This window comes from Struthio camelus, chromosome 3 (genome assembly GCF_040807025.1).
Source record: "Struthio camelus isolate bStrCam1 chromosome 3, bStrCam1.hap1, whole genome shotgun sequence".
Classification (NCBI taxonomy): Eukaryota; Metazoa; Chordata; class Aves; order Struthioniformes; family Struthionidae; genus Struthio; species Struthio camelus.
Genome location: NC_090944.1, coordinates 130,592,468 through 130,610,476, shown reverse-complemented (window position 1 = coordinate 130,610,476; position 18,009 = coordinate 130,592,468). Strand labels below are relative to the sequence as shown.

The 18,009-nt window shown below is 40.3% G+C and overlaps 1 long non-coding RNA gene across 1 annotated transcript in view; it reads right to left on the bottom strand.

Moving 5' to 3' along the window:
* Positions 1 to 18,009, bottom strand: part of LOC138066882 (uncharacterized) — a 207,109-nt gene that overhangs the window by 61,076 nt on the left and 128,024 nt on the right. Inside the window, exon 2 of the long non-coding RNA XR_011140506.1 lies at positions 13,308 to 13,482. This is a non-coding gene — a long non-coding RNA (uncharacterized lncRNA). The remainder of the gene's footprint in view (positions 1 to 13,307; positions 13,483 to 18,009) is intronic.

Genomic DNA, 18,009 nt, shown 5'->3' with positions numbered 1-18,009 from the left:
CCTCTATCACATACAAGCAAAATGGTAGGTCTCTTCTCATTTGCTCATTTGGAAGTATTCTAGGTATCTAAAGAAACCCTTTAATCTGTCAGTTAAAATCTCATTGTGGTTTAATTCTTAAGGAATAATGTTATTTTCATAGTGTGCCAAGAGCACTATTGGCAGCAGTGAGGCAATTATTTATATGGGTTATCAGTTCACAGGACTGATTAAGTAACCTGAAATGTGATGATAATGGCTTCCAGTAATGGCTGCATATCAAAAGGATAATAAATATTATTTGCTGCTCTTTCTTAACGAGAAACGGGATATATTTCAGTTCTGTTGAAAAAAAAGCAAAACTCCTATTGTTCTTAGGAATAGTGTCCCAATAGCTCTAATTTTAAATCATGTCTACTTCAATATGCTTATTTTGTTGCATAAAAACATGAATGATATATTGAATATTACAGACACATCTGGATAACTGATGTTCAGTCCCAACCCACTTTGAGAGAACCAGAGTGACCTCTCCATGGTAGTGACTTTTTTTACTCCACTGCAGGGTACAGAGAACGAGCTGTATCCCTTTTGCTTAGCTTTTTCCTCAGTGCATCACACCCTAACTCTTAGATATGTTTTGGAAAATATTTAGAAATAAATTCCTGGTGTATTTTACTGACTGAAATTAGATCAACATTTTCTCATTACAGGGTTTGGTAAACTGAAGTTTTTAAAGTGAAATAGTCTTGCCACAAGTAACATTTCATTTGTAGTTCCATTTTTCATGAGGTTACACTGACCCGTCTTAAACCCACTGAGTGCCCAGTTATGTAAGCCCTATTCTCAGTGAGGAACACTTACCAGCAGAGGTTTTTCTCATTCATTTAATTATTGCATGAATAATGTAGACCCTAGTCAGAATTGCCACTGATGTGCAGACTTGGATTACTCACCAATTGCTCAACTGTTACAGTATTAGACCACTGTAAGCATTTAGAAAAAAAAATACATAGCTTCATTAATTGTGAGCTACTGATATAAAGACATATATTTACCTTAAAACTTTCAAGAGTGGTTTGCAAAGACAGTGTGGATGTGAAGCCTTTCTCAAAACTAGCCTATCAAGGAAAACGTAAAGTATGGTATCTTATTTCAGATAGGAGAGTTATGGAGGGAGGGTTGTTACAAGAGCTGCCAAGTTGTTCTATTCTGAGGAGTACTGAACTGGTGTTAGCTAGTTTGAATGACAGCCTGTAGGCTTTTATTAATATTTCAGCTCATACATATAACATACCTACATAATACCTACAGATCAAAATACTGCAGAAAAAAGAGGCTATTGTAACCGCTATGTAAGATACTTGATTTTCAGTAATGCTGCAGAGTAAGATTTCAATGACGTCACGGTACTGCAAACCAGGTTATTTGTTTGTAATAAATGTATCCTTTGCAGAGAGAAAAGAGTAATACATTGCGAGGACGTCTAGGCTACAATATTTCTTCCTTAACCTACAGAGCAAATATGTAAATTTTGATTAAAAAGGAAACTGTTCCCATGTTCCCATTATTTTTACTGATATCAACCCCCCCCCCCCCAATTATTAGTTTTCAATACATCTCCCTATCAGGTCAGCAGTTTGGATAATCCTCATCTCTGTATATGAGAAAGTGAAGTTTTAGACACCAGCTTGGACCACAAGTGTGATTTCTGGGTTTAGGTTAAATTGCCTGAGCCCCGCGATACTACGTGACCGCGGTGTTCAAAGGCTGCAGTTTAGTCCTGGAGCTGTCAGTGAGTGAAACGTCTCTGTGTTAAGAGACTCTGCTTCTTTGGCCTGTGAACATGGAGAGCATTCTGCAAGCGCCAGGCAGGATAGATGTCCAGTGTTTTCAGAGCGAACGGGAAACCCCGTTTTCAGCCTCAGTTTCCTACAATGCCAGGACTGCACGATACTGTGACTAAATGAAGCGTAACATGACTGCACCTTTGGAGGCACTCCAAAGGTACCTACTGTAATGAACACCATGCAAGAGTTTAGATAAGCTGCAGAAATGATAAACCGAACAAAGCTGATGGTGGTTTTACACCAAAGACCACCAGAAGGTGTAAATCAGTCTAGTTACTTTCTGTGTTTTTATGCTGATTTACCTTAACTGAGAATCTGATGCACGCTGTCTACAGGAAACAATCGTATTAAATATTTCTTCGTCTTTTACAATATGCTACCCACAGAATTTTACTTTAACCTGAAGGATGGATATACAAGTATTGGTCCAACAAATGGTTTACATTGACAGAGAATGAGGGAGTCTCTGAATAAAATCTATTTCCAGTGATGACTCAGTAATGCAAAGGGTTTGCAAAACACACATTAGCTGAGGATACAAGAAACGAGAGTATAAAGAGAACCAAAAGCATCACTATTAACTTGCATCAAGGTTACTTCTGATCTTCAGTATACATTCTTACTTTAAAAAATGTTGGCTATATAAAACTGTCCAGAATCTCAGAAAATAATCGTGTCTAGTTTTGGGTTTTTTTTCATCTCCTTGTAAAAAATAATCTGATTATTGTATATTTCCATATCTACTCTACAAAATAAACACTTCTGTTCAGAATAGCTCTTAATGTGTTTAACTTGGGTGGGTGTCTTCCTGAATCAGGGCCTAATATCTAATGATTTATAAAGGAGCACAGAGGAATGGCATATGAAACTGGTACAAAGATAATGACAATAATCTTTAAAACCCACTGGACAAACTCTTAACTCATAGGAAAGAACAAAACCTTGGTAATGGAGGAATGTTTGACAATGTTTTAGCTAAAAAGCATTCTACTTTACAAGCCTAGGGTAATGGAATTAAAATTCCTTGATTATTTTCTTTCAAATGCTTTTTTTTTTCTAACTGCAGAAATTGGAATTTATTTTTATATAAAGCCTATGATTTCATTGAGTTTGCAAGAAATGCTGTGCGCTTAATGTGAAGTGTCTTGGTGCGTCCAGTTCAAAATTGAAATCAACAGGAAGTTGAATATCAATTTGGGTGTAAGTGCTATGCTGAATCTGGACTTAAGAGCATAAGTATTACCCATTTAATTAGTAGACTGGTCATCATTCTTGCCTAACATGGATCTTTCATTTCGATATGTAGAAATATGAAACTACTCTAAGAACTGGTATCAAATGTGATGGGCAAATTTGTGAGTGCTACCAAAAGCAAGAAAAAAATCAACATATTTCCACTACAAATCAGTAGGAATTAAGGATCCAGTTAATCTAGATAAGAAATACAGTAGGCATAAAAAAGCACATCAGTATGTTTCTATAGTTGTTATTAATCCTTTACACTTTAAAGATTGCACATCTTTTCATTATAAACACTGACTGGCCAGAAGAACCTCCAGCTTTGATTTAACCAGGCCTTACTAACTAAGCAAGGACAGGATAGTAGAGAAATGGACATATAACTGCCTGGCAGATTGTAGGGAGGAAGCAAACAGTCCAACAGACACTGTTCTTCCTGGGTAAGTCAAAACTGAGTGAACGCCTGGGCAAAACATTTGTAGCACTGTGCTCTGGATTTGTACTCTGTCCACTGAAATGTAAAACAAATCACCCGCCTGCTTGTGGTGGGAAGGCACATCAGTGCCGGGTTGGACAGAATGAAGTTGTTAGCCATTTTCCTGAGAAAAACCCAGGTTAGGCAATCACTCCATACTTTATACTTTTATTCAGTGCTTCTATTACTGTCAGTGGGTACATTTTAGTCAGAAGTGAACTCATTCAGATAAATGCACATGCAAATGCATCCCATGCATGTACCCATACAAAGGCAATACAGATACTTTGTTCTCTGCAGCCTAAGCTAAATGAAGGTGTGCAAAGATGCATCTGGAAGCATAACGTTAGGCATCCAATTAGAAAATGTAGGCCTTTCATTCTCCTACTTCATTGCCTGAGGTTGTATTGGTTGTTTTATCACATAAAGAATCACTGTTCAAGTGTCAGCATGGCTGGTTTTATGAAGTGTGTCATAAACAGTTATGCAGTACAACTGGAAAATAGGTTTAAAATATCCTATCCGGTGAATCTCATGTTGCAAAGCTACAAAATAGGTCACATTTCATGTGAAAACCACTGCACAATCTGCCAGGAAAGCCCAAGGTTTGTATATCATGAGGAGGAAAAATATAGGTGATGTTTTCCATGTTATTTAGCTGTGTGTAAGAGCCGATCATGAGTAACTGTTGTGAATACGACCAGTAATTCTGGAGACACAGTTAAATTTTATTCAGGTGATTTAAAAATATGGTTATTAAGCTATAGATCACTGACAAAGCAAGGTTTATTCAGGGATCAAGTACTTGGGAATGCAACAAACCTAGGGCCTCCTTCTGATCTCACAAAATTGTTATACCTGTGCAACTCCATCAACATCTACTAAGTTACTCTCAGTTGACACTGACATAAACAATTTCAGAATCGGGGTCCTGATCTTTATCTTCCAGTTACCACTAGTTACGTTTTGTTCAAAACATAAACTCCCAGACATACTCTCTGGGCTTGAAGAAAACAGTCCACCCCAACTTCTCCTCTCTCCTTTCTTCACTAGTATGTTTGCCTTCTACTCCCTATCTCATTTCCCTACCTGTAATTCAGTGATTCATCTGTAGCCTAGGGGAAGGGCACCTGACTTCATTGCTTAACTGCTGTTACAAGTTGCTGCACAAATCACCTGGCGCTGCAGAATGAGGCTGCCAACAACTTTTTACTAGAGCTACAGAAAGCAGGTTGTAATGCCAATATTCTTACAAGCACAGAGAAAATCTTTAGCTTATTAATGGGTTATTCCAAGTATGTTGCAGAGCTGTCCAAAATGCTAGCTTCAGCACTCCTATACCACTGGCAACTTTCTATTTCTGAATTCTTATCACAACTGAATCTCAGTAACCGGCAGAAAGTACAGCTGAGTATCAGTAAGCCTCTTTCCTCAATTCTTTTTATAGAAAAATGGCTTTCCATCCATATTATTTTCCAGCTCAATCTTTAGTCATTTCAAGTTATTTGTTTTATTAGTTATCATACTTTTTAATATTGAGCCAATTCAATGCCCATTAGATCTGCTAGTCTGGTAGTCTTTGAGAGTGAGACCATCTAGCATATCCAGGTGCCAGGCACAAGCTAGAAGATGGCAATTCAAGCCTGCTTTATGAAATGCATCCTCATAAAGACGTCTCCCATTCAGTCTTTGGTTTACTTGCTGAGACTGTTAGCTGATGTGGTGATTTCTGAGTCACTTTATCCCTCTTTCGCAATGTATATGGCCTGCCATGGCAGTTTATAATCCCTTGCCATCACTGCAAGACTTCTGACACCTTCTTCCCTCTCATGTCACTCCCTGCTTTACCTGCTCTCATCCCTCATGTCCGTAGCATCACTGTAACCTCCACAGAATTAGAGAAGTTGGTTGGCCAACTCATACAAAACACTGTGTCTGCCTTCCTCCCCTGCTTGGCTCGTGCCCGCAAGATGCCCATGTCTGCCTTGTGCTGGCTGCCGCCAGTGAGTGACAGGGACGGGAAATGGGGCAAAAAGGGATCTAGGTCTCTCATAGCACATCCTACCTCACTCCCAGTAAATGTGTTTGTACAGCCTTAAATTAAGTTTCCAAATCCTATCTGTTTCCGTTTTGGAAGATGCAGAAATGTCAGCGTCATTAAGGAAAGAAATCTCCCTTACTTTTGAAAAGTGAATCAGGGTGAATAGCAACATACCAGGTATGGTGCAGCACTGGAGTGAAGGATACTGAAGTGCAAACAGTCCCTTCAGTTCAGAACAAAAGTGGAAATGGATGGCTCTCCCAGCCTACATATGATTGACTGCTGGCAAAATAAGGGACAGATGCAGATATCCTCTTTCATAATGAACAGATCTGCACTGGACTGTGGCCTCCTGTGTTTTATGTGAGCAAGAGACTTGTCCTCATATAAATCAAAGAGCAACAAAGCAACCCTGCTGCAGTTGTCCAGAAACAGCTACACGCTGAAGGACGCTTGTTTCAAAGACAGTTCTTATCAACCTGAGACTCATTTACTACAGGATTCTGCTTCGTTTTAATCACTATGACAGGTTGGCTTGTAAAGTCATTCTGTTTGTTTATCCATATGTAAGTAAAATACATGTGAACATCCACTCCCAAGGACCAAGGCTGCAAATGCACATAAATAACTTTAGCTGAGTGATTAGTCTCATTGGGTAAACATCAGGGAGGAAGAAGAGGTACTTACAATATTGACACAAGAACAAATTGGTAGAAACTGGCCATGACTAACCTGAGGCTGAAAATGAGAGAAGAGTTTTTAACTATCAGGTGAATAAGGTAATGGAACAGCTTTCCAGCTGGAGGGATGGCAAGTGAAAACTTAGAAAGCTTTAGGATAAAGCTTAGCCATTTTATGAGAAGAATTATATGACTTGCCTGTCATACCACAGGACTGGAAGCAGTGACCCATGAGGTCCCTTCCAGCCTTATGTTTGTACGTGACTGAAGTTACTCAGAAGCGTAAATGTTTATAGGATGAGCCTGGAGCTTGCGTCAGCATAACTGGCAAGCTTCCATGGGTGTTGCATTCAACCCACTGAACTTGCAGAAACATTAAATGATATGTTCTAGTAAAAATTCACATACACGTATGTGCGCGTGCGCACACACACACACTCTCTCTCTCTCTCTCTTTCTCTCTCTCTCTCTGTGTAAAAATGTATATATTTTTGCATGACCATTTGAGAATGCAAAAAAATTACTTGCTATATACATTTTAATGTATACTATAAATACAAATTGATATTTCTGGTGCAAATTATATACACATTTATGCACACATGCTAATGAACAAGCCAAATAACTTTCACTTGAACTCTAACATGGATTATATTAACGTTCTTGTTAAGAGAAACTCAAGGGATGCTGCAGAATAGAGAGAATTTCTCCAGAAGTTCATAAGGCATTTAGAAACTTTTAAAGGTATAAACTGAGCATGAATTGGGCACCGTGACCCACAGCTTCCAAGAGGGACAAAGCACCAGAGTATTAAGGTTATGGGTTGTCACAATTTAAATCTCAAAGAAGAGCAATGGGATTTAGCCTTCTAGATGCCTAAGTGGCTTCTGATCTGTAGGTCCCTGCATGGCTTAGCTGGCTTAACAGCATTACCTGTAGCATATACTCAATCAGCAAATAAGATTAAAACAATATGTGAATGCATGAAAGTAAACAAACAGGAATCAGGATATTCCAGAGTTAAGTCTGAGCTGGTAATCGGAACCACAGCATTTATTACGATACGCAAAACTTCATCCTACAGTTTCTGTGATCTTCATTACACCTATGTAGTATCTTGTAAGCCTGCAATTCAACTACTGAGGAAAGTATTCTTCTTTCCCCACAGGCTGTTTCAAGCAAAACATTTTCTTAGTCACATAAGAAAACATCTTTGAGGGAAATTATCATGAAAAAGTTATTGTGCATCTCAGAGAAGCAGAGTCAGTTTCCATCAGGACAAAAGAGTTTTGTTTGAAACCATGTAAGATGTTACACTTAGAGATAATATAGCTAATTTCACCAAAATATAAAAACTGCTCTTAAAATAAAAGGAATCGAGCAATATATTAAAAACATATACATTAACAAATAATTTTTAAGACAAGGAGATCAATATTTCTATAAAATAGAATAAGATACCCCGATTCTCTAGTTACCCAACATCATTCATAGCAGCCCAAAATGGATATAAAATACTCTCACAAAGCAACTTTCTGTTCTCTTGGCCTTTGTGTCAAGTGTCAAGATAGCACTGACTCAATGTCAAGGAGAACCAGACTCAAAATCTTTTAGGGCTCGTGATTAAGAAGAGAGGGGAATTTCCCCAACCATCATTATTTCTACACGCAAAGATTTATTCTCGTTTACTTTTATTTGCCTTTGTATCTGACCCGTTAATCAGTGACAATGCTAATGATACAGCCATGAGAGCCTGCGAGTGAGAAATCCAGTTACCAGATCTCTTTCTTACTCAGCTTAGAGATTGCCTTCAAAAAATTTGGAGTGAGTTGCTCCGAAATAAGTAGCTTGGATACAGGCCTCTTGGCCTGGGTGTTTCCTGTAGGAGAAGATTTCTGATTCCTGTTGTGGGCGAGACTCCTACTTGTCCTGCCCCGAGGGTAAAAGATACTGCCAGGGAATTACCGTAATAAACCTCCAGGTCCCTGTCAAGCTCCGACCATTCCAGTGAGTTATTACTCCCTTAGGACACCAGAGACCTTAGGGAGACTGAAAAGCACTGCTACTTCTAGAGCTGACCCAACCCATAGCCACAATGAACAGGCAGAGAAACAACCTCTGCCAACGCAGGAGATGGAAACTGTGGGAGCCTGGTAAGGCCGGGCCATGGGGCGAGGGTTTGGGAACGCTCCCCGGCACCGCGACCAATGGAGGTGGGCAGGCCCTGCTGCAGCGGCCGTACCTCTGTGCACGACTGGGGCTGCTTTTTCGGGGGCACTGGAATTCCTGAGTGCCCCCGGCTGCCAGGACCGCCTGCTTGCTGGCACCCTGCTGCCCCAGCTGCTGGGACAGCTGTAGCTGCAGTGCGCTGTGGAGGTTTGCCAGAAAGCCCGGCAAAACATCAGCCAACACCAGGCTGCTCTTGCACACACATGTAGGTGCCTGGAGAAGAAAAACTCTGGCCAATCTGTAGCTCTAGCAGGGTCTCTGGCACGAGCAGCGCAGTAGCATGGGCTGGACTGTTTGCTGTCTCCCTGAGAGCTCCCAGGAGGCAGTCAGGTTAGCGTGACAACCAGAGGATGGCAGGCTGGGAAGTGCCATCAGGTCAAGGCTCTGCACCTGGGGCTGCCTAACGAGTTTCATCGGCTGCAGATCTCAACTACATGCAGTTCCCAGTGACTGGCGAAGGAAATTCGCACGCTTGGGCACCTCTGCTGCAGCAGACCTGAGCTGCTACCAGATGGAAGCACAGCAGGATGGGGGCAGCAGTCTTAATGTCCAAAATACCAGCTTGAGTGGGAGTCTGCTCAAGAGCACTGGGTCAGCTCCCAGACCCTATGCATGAGGAGGCCAGAAACAGGTTGAATTCAAACAAAAAAAAGAAGGAAGGAAACACTTTCTCTGAGCTGCTCTTGTTGTGATGGAATGAGCAGGCCTGACCACTGGGTCACATTCACAGCAGTAGACCAGCAGGTCTAAGGGGGAAAATACCTTTATCATCCTAATGGGAAATGTACAGCCACCCACTGTTCTTTACTCTCTGGTTAGGCAATGATTAAACCTATTGTAGTCATGTCAGGACACCTCTGCACCATGCGTTTCATGGTGCTCTGATGACCACAATGCCTTAAAATCACTAAAAGTATCTTTTATTTTACATTTTTACATTTCTTCAGTTGTTTGTACAGTTTTCATTCTGGTGCTTCACCCAACAAACCTCATCTGAAGACAAAAACAATGCTAATTTGAAGCTGAACCTTTTAACTCACCAGATGTCTACCATGTACAGATCATATGTGGTGGTAGCAAGGTCAGGCTCACATATTTGGGCAGTAACAGCCATATCAAACGGAATGGTCACATAGCCAAATCAAGCTTTCTACATGAGCACACAGAGGCATGCACATATACAGAAAAGAGGCTACCAATGATTCCAGGTATGAGCTGCTTCCCTGTTGCCACTTAGCCTCAGTGAGAGCAGAATTTTTTTCCCACTGTCCTGAGAATTTGTAGGGTCTCCCTCTCTTCAAATGAATAGAACAAAGTAGCAAATATAACAACTGAAGGATAGTCTGGAGCAAAATTATCTGTAACCACTTAAGGTTCAAATATGCCAGAAGTTCTTAAGTCATCTGATACTAATTTCTGAAGAATTCAGATAGGGCTTGTGCTATGCTATATGCCAGAAACCATAAATACAATGCTTTCTCTTATCAGTCTCTTCTCTTGCTTTAGGCAGCTTGATAACATTAGCTCAGTATCTGCAGTATTCCTTCTTCCTTCCTGTAACAGAACGTAAGGAACCTGTGGGACTTTTCTGCTGATTTATGTTCAAAGTTGGAGGGGAAACTGCTGTATTAAAAGATCTCACCAAATGAGAACTAGAAGCCAGGCCACACAAGCTTCACAGGAAGAAACCACGGAAAAAGGCAAACATAAGAGAAGTCGTAGAAAGGGATAAATTAGCAAAAGGCAAAGTTCACTGTGAGGTAAGTTTTGCATGTTAGCCTACGCGTTTATGCACTTGCTTGTGCAGATGCAGATCTACATTGACATGCTCTTGTTGAGAGAGCAGCTGGCATGCTCTCAGTTCACACTGCCCTAAACAAACTAGTCTGAAGACAGGAATTTCAGACAATGTAGCAGGGAGACAGAACCTACAGTCACAAAATAGTCTAAAAGGTGACCGCTACGGCCAAAGTTTTAGCTTTAGAAAAGGTCGCATAGTTAAGTACTGTAAGTTTGTGACATGCATTACAGATTTTCACTTAAAGCTGAAACCTAAGAGTCCACTGAATTATTAAACTGCAGAACTAGAACCAACAGATATTTAAATATTTCTTTTCCTCCTAGACTGTAGTCCATGGAGTGTGTTGCCTTCCATGAAGCTACAGAGGGTGTTCAGTCTGACATTAGGAGTCACATCAGTCAGCTGAGTGCAGGTGCACAAGAGAAACGCCAGCCAAGGAACCATACTTATAGAAAAGAATGAATTGTCAAACTCTCAAGCTACCATAAGACATGGCACCGCCCTAAATATATATCATTAAATACAGTTTCTTATGAAATTTTAAAAGAATCTGAAGCAAATATTTGTAGATAGAGAAAAATATAGCTATGCTACACTTGGGCTAAAGCAGATTTGGGTTCAGTTGCTGAACCAAAACACAGTATTTTGTCCTTTCAGAAAAAATGTTAAAACAAGTACATCTTCATAGCCTGGATTGTTTTATCTAGTTTCCTTTCAGGTTACCTCACCCTTTTGAATTGTTTTTAAAATTTAGGCTAGTTTTCAAACAACAATAATTTCAAAACAAAAGATTACACATTGTCTTTTGATAATATTGAAGCAAAATATTGTGTTTTTACCTAAAGGAAAGACTGAAAGGTGGCAAAAATGAATTGTTTTGTTATTTCTAAAGGTGCCCTAAAAATTCTAGCTAAAACTATTAGCCAAACGAGACTTGAATTCAGAAATAGCTCCTGTGGTGCTGAAATCCCATTTTTTAGGAATTCTGTTATTCAGTATAACTATTACGATAAAATAATATTAATTATTGAATTCACTCTGATAGATGCTAGATTCATAAATAAAAAACTTCTGCCACTAAGATTTTTGCATTATTTCAGGAATTGCTAGGGCAGGAAAAAGACTTTATAGGAGAATCTCTTGCACAAGACTTCCAGTCCACATTCTACTGATTAGAGATGTTTGAATCAGTTTCATTCAAACATTTGAATCAAAAAGGTAAATATTTACTGCATTCACTAATCTACTTCCATATTGAAGCCTATTCCTCTCATTTTCTTTTTATGACCATTGGCATGCTTTCTAGATACTAGCATACTTCAGATGCTGCTGTATTTGAGAGCACCTCCATGACTCAGTCTCTTTGAAGAGCTTCCTCTCTGTTGGTTACTCTGGCACTGAAAATCTTCATATAATTTCTTTCTTGTTTGTTTATTTAAAGGCAAAACTTCAGAGCGGGTCTGCTGGAAAAAACTTCCACTTCCACTTCATTTGACGTTTCTTCATCATAAAACACCCCTACCAAAATCATATTTGCAATAGAGAACATAACTCAGAAATGACGTGATCTGGAAAACTCAGATTAAGTAATCCAGATACATTTCATCCTACTTTGCAAAAAATAGCAATTGCTTCATAGAAATGCAATTCAAACAAAGAAACATTTGGGTCACCGTGATGCAGGAAAGTCAACTGGTTCTGGGTTTTTAGGAGTGGCAAGATGAGCTATGCACAACCAGAGGTGCACCTCTGAATACAATGCAGGAAGTCCAACATGGTAGCAAGCAGGCCTTATGCTGTCTATTCTACATCTCCATCTGGTGTTTTGTAACGGTTTTAATGAAAGCTTTTACACAGGGCTTTTAAAACAACCCATCTGTTTACTGGGGTGAATTAAAAGATGTAAACGCAGTATAATATGCCAAAGAATATAATGCTCTCAACAGAAGATTTGACTGTGTCAACCAGCAACAGGTTCCAGCTGTGGCAGCCTTATGGAACAAAGAAAGCCCTTGGCTTAATAGTGGGTACATGCTTCTGAAGTCCCAGATCAGGCAAAAGAGAAATAAAGCTCAAGACCTTGACCAGATGTGCAATATACAGCCAAAAGTGTAGTAAGCATGCTTCCACAGCAACTTGTCTATCAACGTGGACAGTTCTGATACTAGCAGACATCTGTTACTGATGGCTAATACAAGGGATGTAGTACATAATCACAGATAACACTTGAGCAGGCCTGATTCTTTGAACCGATTTTCCCCTCTACTATTGCTGGCCATAACTCGAATGATCTCATGTTCTATTTTAGACAACCAGGGAGAGAGTCTCAAAAACTCAGCTCTGAACTCTGCAGCTAAGGAAGGCCTGGGTTTCCAAAAGTGCCCCAATACAACATTAATGGTCAGGGTCTCAGAGCCCTCCAAGCCCCAGCCATGCTCCTCTCCCTGAAATCCTTCAAAACTCTTCCCATTTAATTAGATAAATCAATGGGAGTGAATTAAATTTACAGATTAATTGTCGTTATACCATGGGGTCCATGACAAGTATTTATCAAACAACAGAGTTCAGTACCCGTTATCAGAAAAGAAGAAGGCTAAAGAAAGACATTCCAAGTGACTAATCATCTCTAGTGCAAACAACCACTTCCTTTTAGTCAAACCACCTAGATACCTACTGACATACGCATTCTCCAAATCTCCTGTTCCAGAGGAAAAGCATGGGATTATCCAGATTTCCAAAGTTTCTAGCTCTAAGCGAAGATGAGGTCTCCACATAGGTAAGGCTAATACGGTCACCCTGTGCAACAAACACAAATGCCAAAAGGCTGAGATAACACACCATCCTTTGAGGGTTTTTTTTTTTTTTCTCCTTGGGGAAAAAAACCCTGCTTTTAGTTTTGCTTTCTTAGAGTATTTATCATAGCAAATTTCTGATCCATGACTTCAGCTTGCAGCTGTTAACATAATACAAGTTATATAACGTCCTCCCAACCTGGATTAATTCATAGTCTTACCTGAGGCCTTCTTGCGATGATTTTCCCTTGAAGGTTGATTGAGATGACAGAATTCATGGAGATGATAACTCCTATCTTTGGACTATAGCCTTGATGGTCTGATGAAGACTATAAAACTGCAGTCATTAAATCTCTGGTCCCTGAATTCCCCCTGAGCATTCTCCTTTGAGATCACCTGAAAGAGATAAACAGAAATGTGAAGAGCATGTGATGGAACTGTTCCAGCTTTGATACTGATAATATTACTTGGCTTTGCATTTATGCTAAAACCAATTAAGGAGGTTTTATTAATAGTTGCTACTATTTCTTGAGATTGTCTTACAAAGCAATCTATAAGATAAGATTTCACTTTGCCCTTACAAAAGAAAAAACTGTTTTTCCTGCTTATATGCTCTGTATAGCATGACAGGAGAGACAGCCTTTAGAAAGAAGGCTATCAGGCAAACGAGACATAGAAAAGTAGAAATGGCGGAAAATAGCGTACGTTCACTTTCATAGGAAAAGCTCTATTCTGTAGATCTTTAATTATCTCCATAAACACTGATCAGAAACTTCATGGAGCCCAAGGTGTATACTCTGACCAGTGACCAGCCCTCCTAAATCTGAACGGGTAGCAAGGGAAGTGTTTTCCCCTTTGTGAATAATTATGTTGCACATTCTAGCAAAGCTAAAGAGTCTGTCAACTTTTCTCTGCTAACTTTTCTCTTTCCCTCTGTTTGTCTATAGAAAGTGTACGAAACAATCCTATTTTATCCTAATCCCTTCAAATGTTACTCTTCCTGAAACTGCAGAACTAGCATTTTTACAATTATATTCTTGGAATGAAGTGGCTTCCTTTCTGCTGCCATAATCAAACCCTGCTGGCAAATAGCTTCTACTTCTTCCCCCACCCGACCTGTTTTGTTTTTTTTTTTTCCCCCCAGGCATCACAATTTCCCTTCCCTTATCCCAAGTTTACCAAGGAATTACTTTGGTCCAACTGGCTCTATGAGACATGATGTAGTACCAGGGAAGAGCAGTGACTGAGAGTCCATCGTGAGTTAGCCCTACCGAAAGTTTTCCTTGGAAGCATGGTTGTCATTTATCGCATAATAAAATTGGGTACTGATATGACTGACGGTTGCATTCACTTTAGCAGCAGAAAAATAATGCAAACTAAAGTATTTAAACGTATTTCTGTCACTTCTATGACTTCAAAGTGTGAGCACCTCAGTTTTTGGCCTGCTGTGGCACTGACATCACTCATCTGAAACGAAATGAATGGCTTTGCCAGCAGCTCTCAGAAGCTCCGGAGGCGAGTAGGGATCTGAAAATATAGGTTATATCCTAACCAGCTTGAAGGAATCAAAGCAAGCACACACTAGTCAGATATAGGTTATATGTAGGTACTCCAAGCTTTTACTTCGGTGACTCTGAAAGAAGCAGGTTAACAGAAAATCAGTAGCAATTAAATTATTTTTACACATCATTGCTCAGGCATGGGTATAATTTATCATGTTTTCTGTCTTCCGTGCATAAGGCATGCAATGAGTACCGCGACCAGTTAGCTATCCCCCCAAAATGTTCTAGATTCACCTGAAATCAGCTCGTCTGAGCTCATATTAATTGTGTTGCTCGTGACTTTGCCTTAACTTCAAAGAGCACTTTGAAGACCACACAGCTCTTACTGCAAACAGGCTAGCAGGACAAGAATAACCCGCTACAAACAATGTCGTAGAGGCTAGACCACACAGACTTCCAAACTACCCTTGGGGCTTAAAGATGTAGGGGGTCTGAACTACCTGCTGCTTAGACCTATACACAGGAGCTCCAAGAATCCCCCGTGCAAGGCATGCGGTGAGTTTCGTGCCCATATGGATGGGTGTAGAGCTGTAGTTTTGTCCCAGCTTGTAACATGCCCTGCTCAAAGCTAAACATAGCAGAGACAAAGGTTCACACCCGAGTATCTGACAGTTTGCCAGTTAAGGCGGTCTCAGCCACTGTGGAAGACTTGGGTCCTGGGTGCTGTTTCACAGCACGTTTGGGGGAATTCAAGCTTAGTCCTTCCACACTGCAAGAAAATGAAATGCCCCGTGGATGACCAAATGCAATCGGATGCACAAACCATGAGTTCCACTTTAAAATTCTCTGAAGACCCTCACAGGTGAGTAGGAGTGGAAAATGCCTAGTCTAAAAGATCTAGTGGTGTCAGATCACCAAGTAGCTTAGTGTAGTCAAGATCTAGGGAGCTGTGAGCATTTGAACTATGGGGCTTCACTGACAAAAACTTGTGGACTCATGGAAACAGAGAGCATCCAAAGCGGGCTGTTGAGACAGTGGTATATAAATGATGACTTTTTGCACCTAATGTATTATAGGTCTTGCCTCTGGACCTTCAGGTCAAAAAATGCAACTTGCTGCTGCTGCTGCAGAGGCTCCAGGTCCGATTCTTGCAGGCAGTACAGTCTGACACCTTGCAGAGATTAGGACTGAATACATCATTAGGTCAATTTAGTATTCTTCTCATCACAAATTATCAACAAGTGACTTCCAGGTGTCTTAAAATAAGTAGTCACTAATTAAACTTCTGCAGTCTTTAATAGTTAAAAGTAATTCTTGTCTGAGAGTTCACTAGTATGGTCAGTGAAATTCAGTCGTAGAGCCAGAGCAGTTAGTTTTGGCTGGACATACAAGTCATAGGTACAGGGTTTTTTATTATGTTCTGAATTTCTGGCATGGAAGCTTATGTTCTGAGCTAATCTTAATTTCCTTCCTCTCCTAGTTTCAAATAAAAGCTTTTCCTTGTTTGAAATTGGAATTTTCTCCATGGTAAGAGGAGAAAGAGGGTTAACATTTTCTTCAGGAAAGACTGGAATTGGTGAGACTTCCCTGTTGGCTAGCTCTCACTGAAGTGCTGCTTCAGCTCCCCGTCCATAGGTGCACCTTCTGAGGCATAAAGATGCTTTGCAGAAACTGCAGTTATGGATCACTCATATTCTTAATTCCTCTGCATATGTGCCATGACACAACACAATCTTTTCTTGCTGTGTGTTTTTGCCTTTAACTTTCCCCAGGGCAGAGAAAATCACAGAATCACAGAATCGTTTAGGTTGGAAGGGACCTCTGGAGATCATCTAGTCCAACCTCCCTGCTCAGGCAGGGTCACCTAGAGCATACTGCCCAGGATCACATCCAGACGGGTTTTGAATATCTCCAGCGAAGGAGACTCCACCACCTCTCCGGGCAACCTGTTCCAATGCTCTGTCACCCTCACAGTGAAGAAGTTTTTTCTCAGGTTCAGATGGAACTTCCTGTGGTTCAGTTTCTGCCATTGGAGAATGTTGATACTTAAACTCTTTGTCTTAATTTGGCATGCAATAATTAAACAAAACATGCAAATTTCACAATCTTAGAAACCCCTTTTCTCCAATCATTACACTGTCCTTGAACGGGATACAAAGGTTACTTCACCGGCTAGAACACTTGCTGATGAGGAACCCAAAATAAATCACAACTTTTATTTATCACAAAATAAATCACAGCTAAAACAAATTCCTTTGAATACTGTTTTTTTCAAGGGCAGTATTTAAGAAAAATGTTGATATATGCATTCATCTCTAGATTGGATCCAGTCATCCCCAGAAGGGCAAGAAGCTATATTCATTTATTCTTACTATTAGAAGCAAACCTTCAGCTTTTTAAGATGGTAGTAAATAAGAAACGGAACAGAAAAAATTTGAGTCTTATATATACACTTGGTGCACAAGTGTAAGTTTCAGTTTGTATTTCAGTCCTGTGCAACTGAATTTCCTCCCTTGCACAGAAGCCAAACATGGTCTGGCTTGAACAAGATCTCTGCCAAGATTCTGATTAAAGACTAGCTCTTTGCACCTGCCTGTTATTTTTACCGCTACGCACCTGCAGACTGGTTTCAAGAGCCCTATTATTGCTTATATGTCTCCAGCCTCATTCTGAAAAACTTCACAGATAAAATGCCACGTTTCCCTTCTAATGACTATCACAACAGTTCCTACTCTGAACAGCCTCTAGTAATTTCTCTAGGTTTTTCCTGTTCCCTGATCAGCAAGTATATAATAATGAATAGTGAGTGATACTGCAGGCTGTAATTAGAATTAATGCGGTTATTAGAAGGAGCAAACTGCTTTAAAAAATTACATCAAATCAGCAAAATCCAGGACTCTAGGGAAAAGATAAAAAGGGACAAAAGAAAAAGAAAAACTGAGAAGAAAAATAACCAAGAGTATAAATGAACATGGTGACCTTTTCACATTCCCAGAGTGAATCATTTCACATTCCCTATCTAAAACCTTATGAATGTTTCTGCACCTGGGAAGGGCAGCTCTTATGCAGCTCTCAGCTTTCCACAGCCCAGATATTGTGCTTTGACCCTTAATTTCTGCTCTCTGCAAATCAGAAAATGTGAAGAGACCTTGCGTCGGCTTTCCTCACTGCTGTTAGAGCTGCCAGAAGCCAGCCTGAAACTCTTGCTGGAGCCAGCTTTGTGACAAACACAGAAACTCCAGGCTTTCTTTGAGCTCCAGCCTTGCTCTTCAGCTTTCCCTGGCCACCCCCCTCTATTTCCCCACCTTCTGGGAAAGCGCAGCACGGTAGGGCCAACATGGGACAACAGACCAAGGGCGGGGACACAAATGCTGTGTGAAAACTACAACAGACAGAAATCCAGAAATGGATTAGTGCTGTT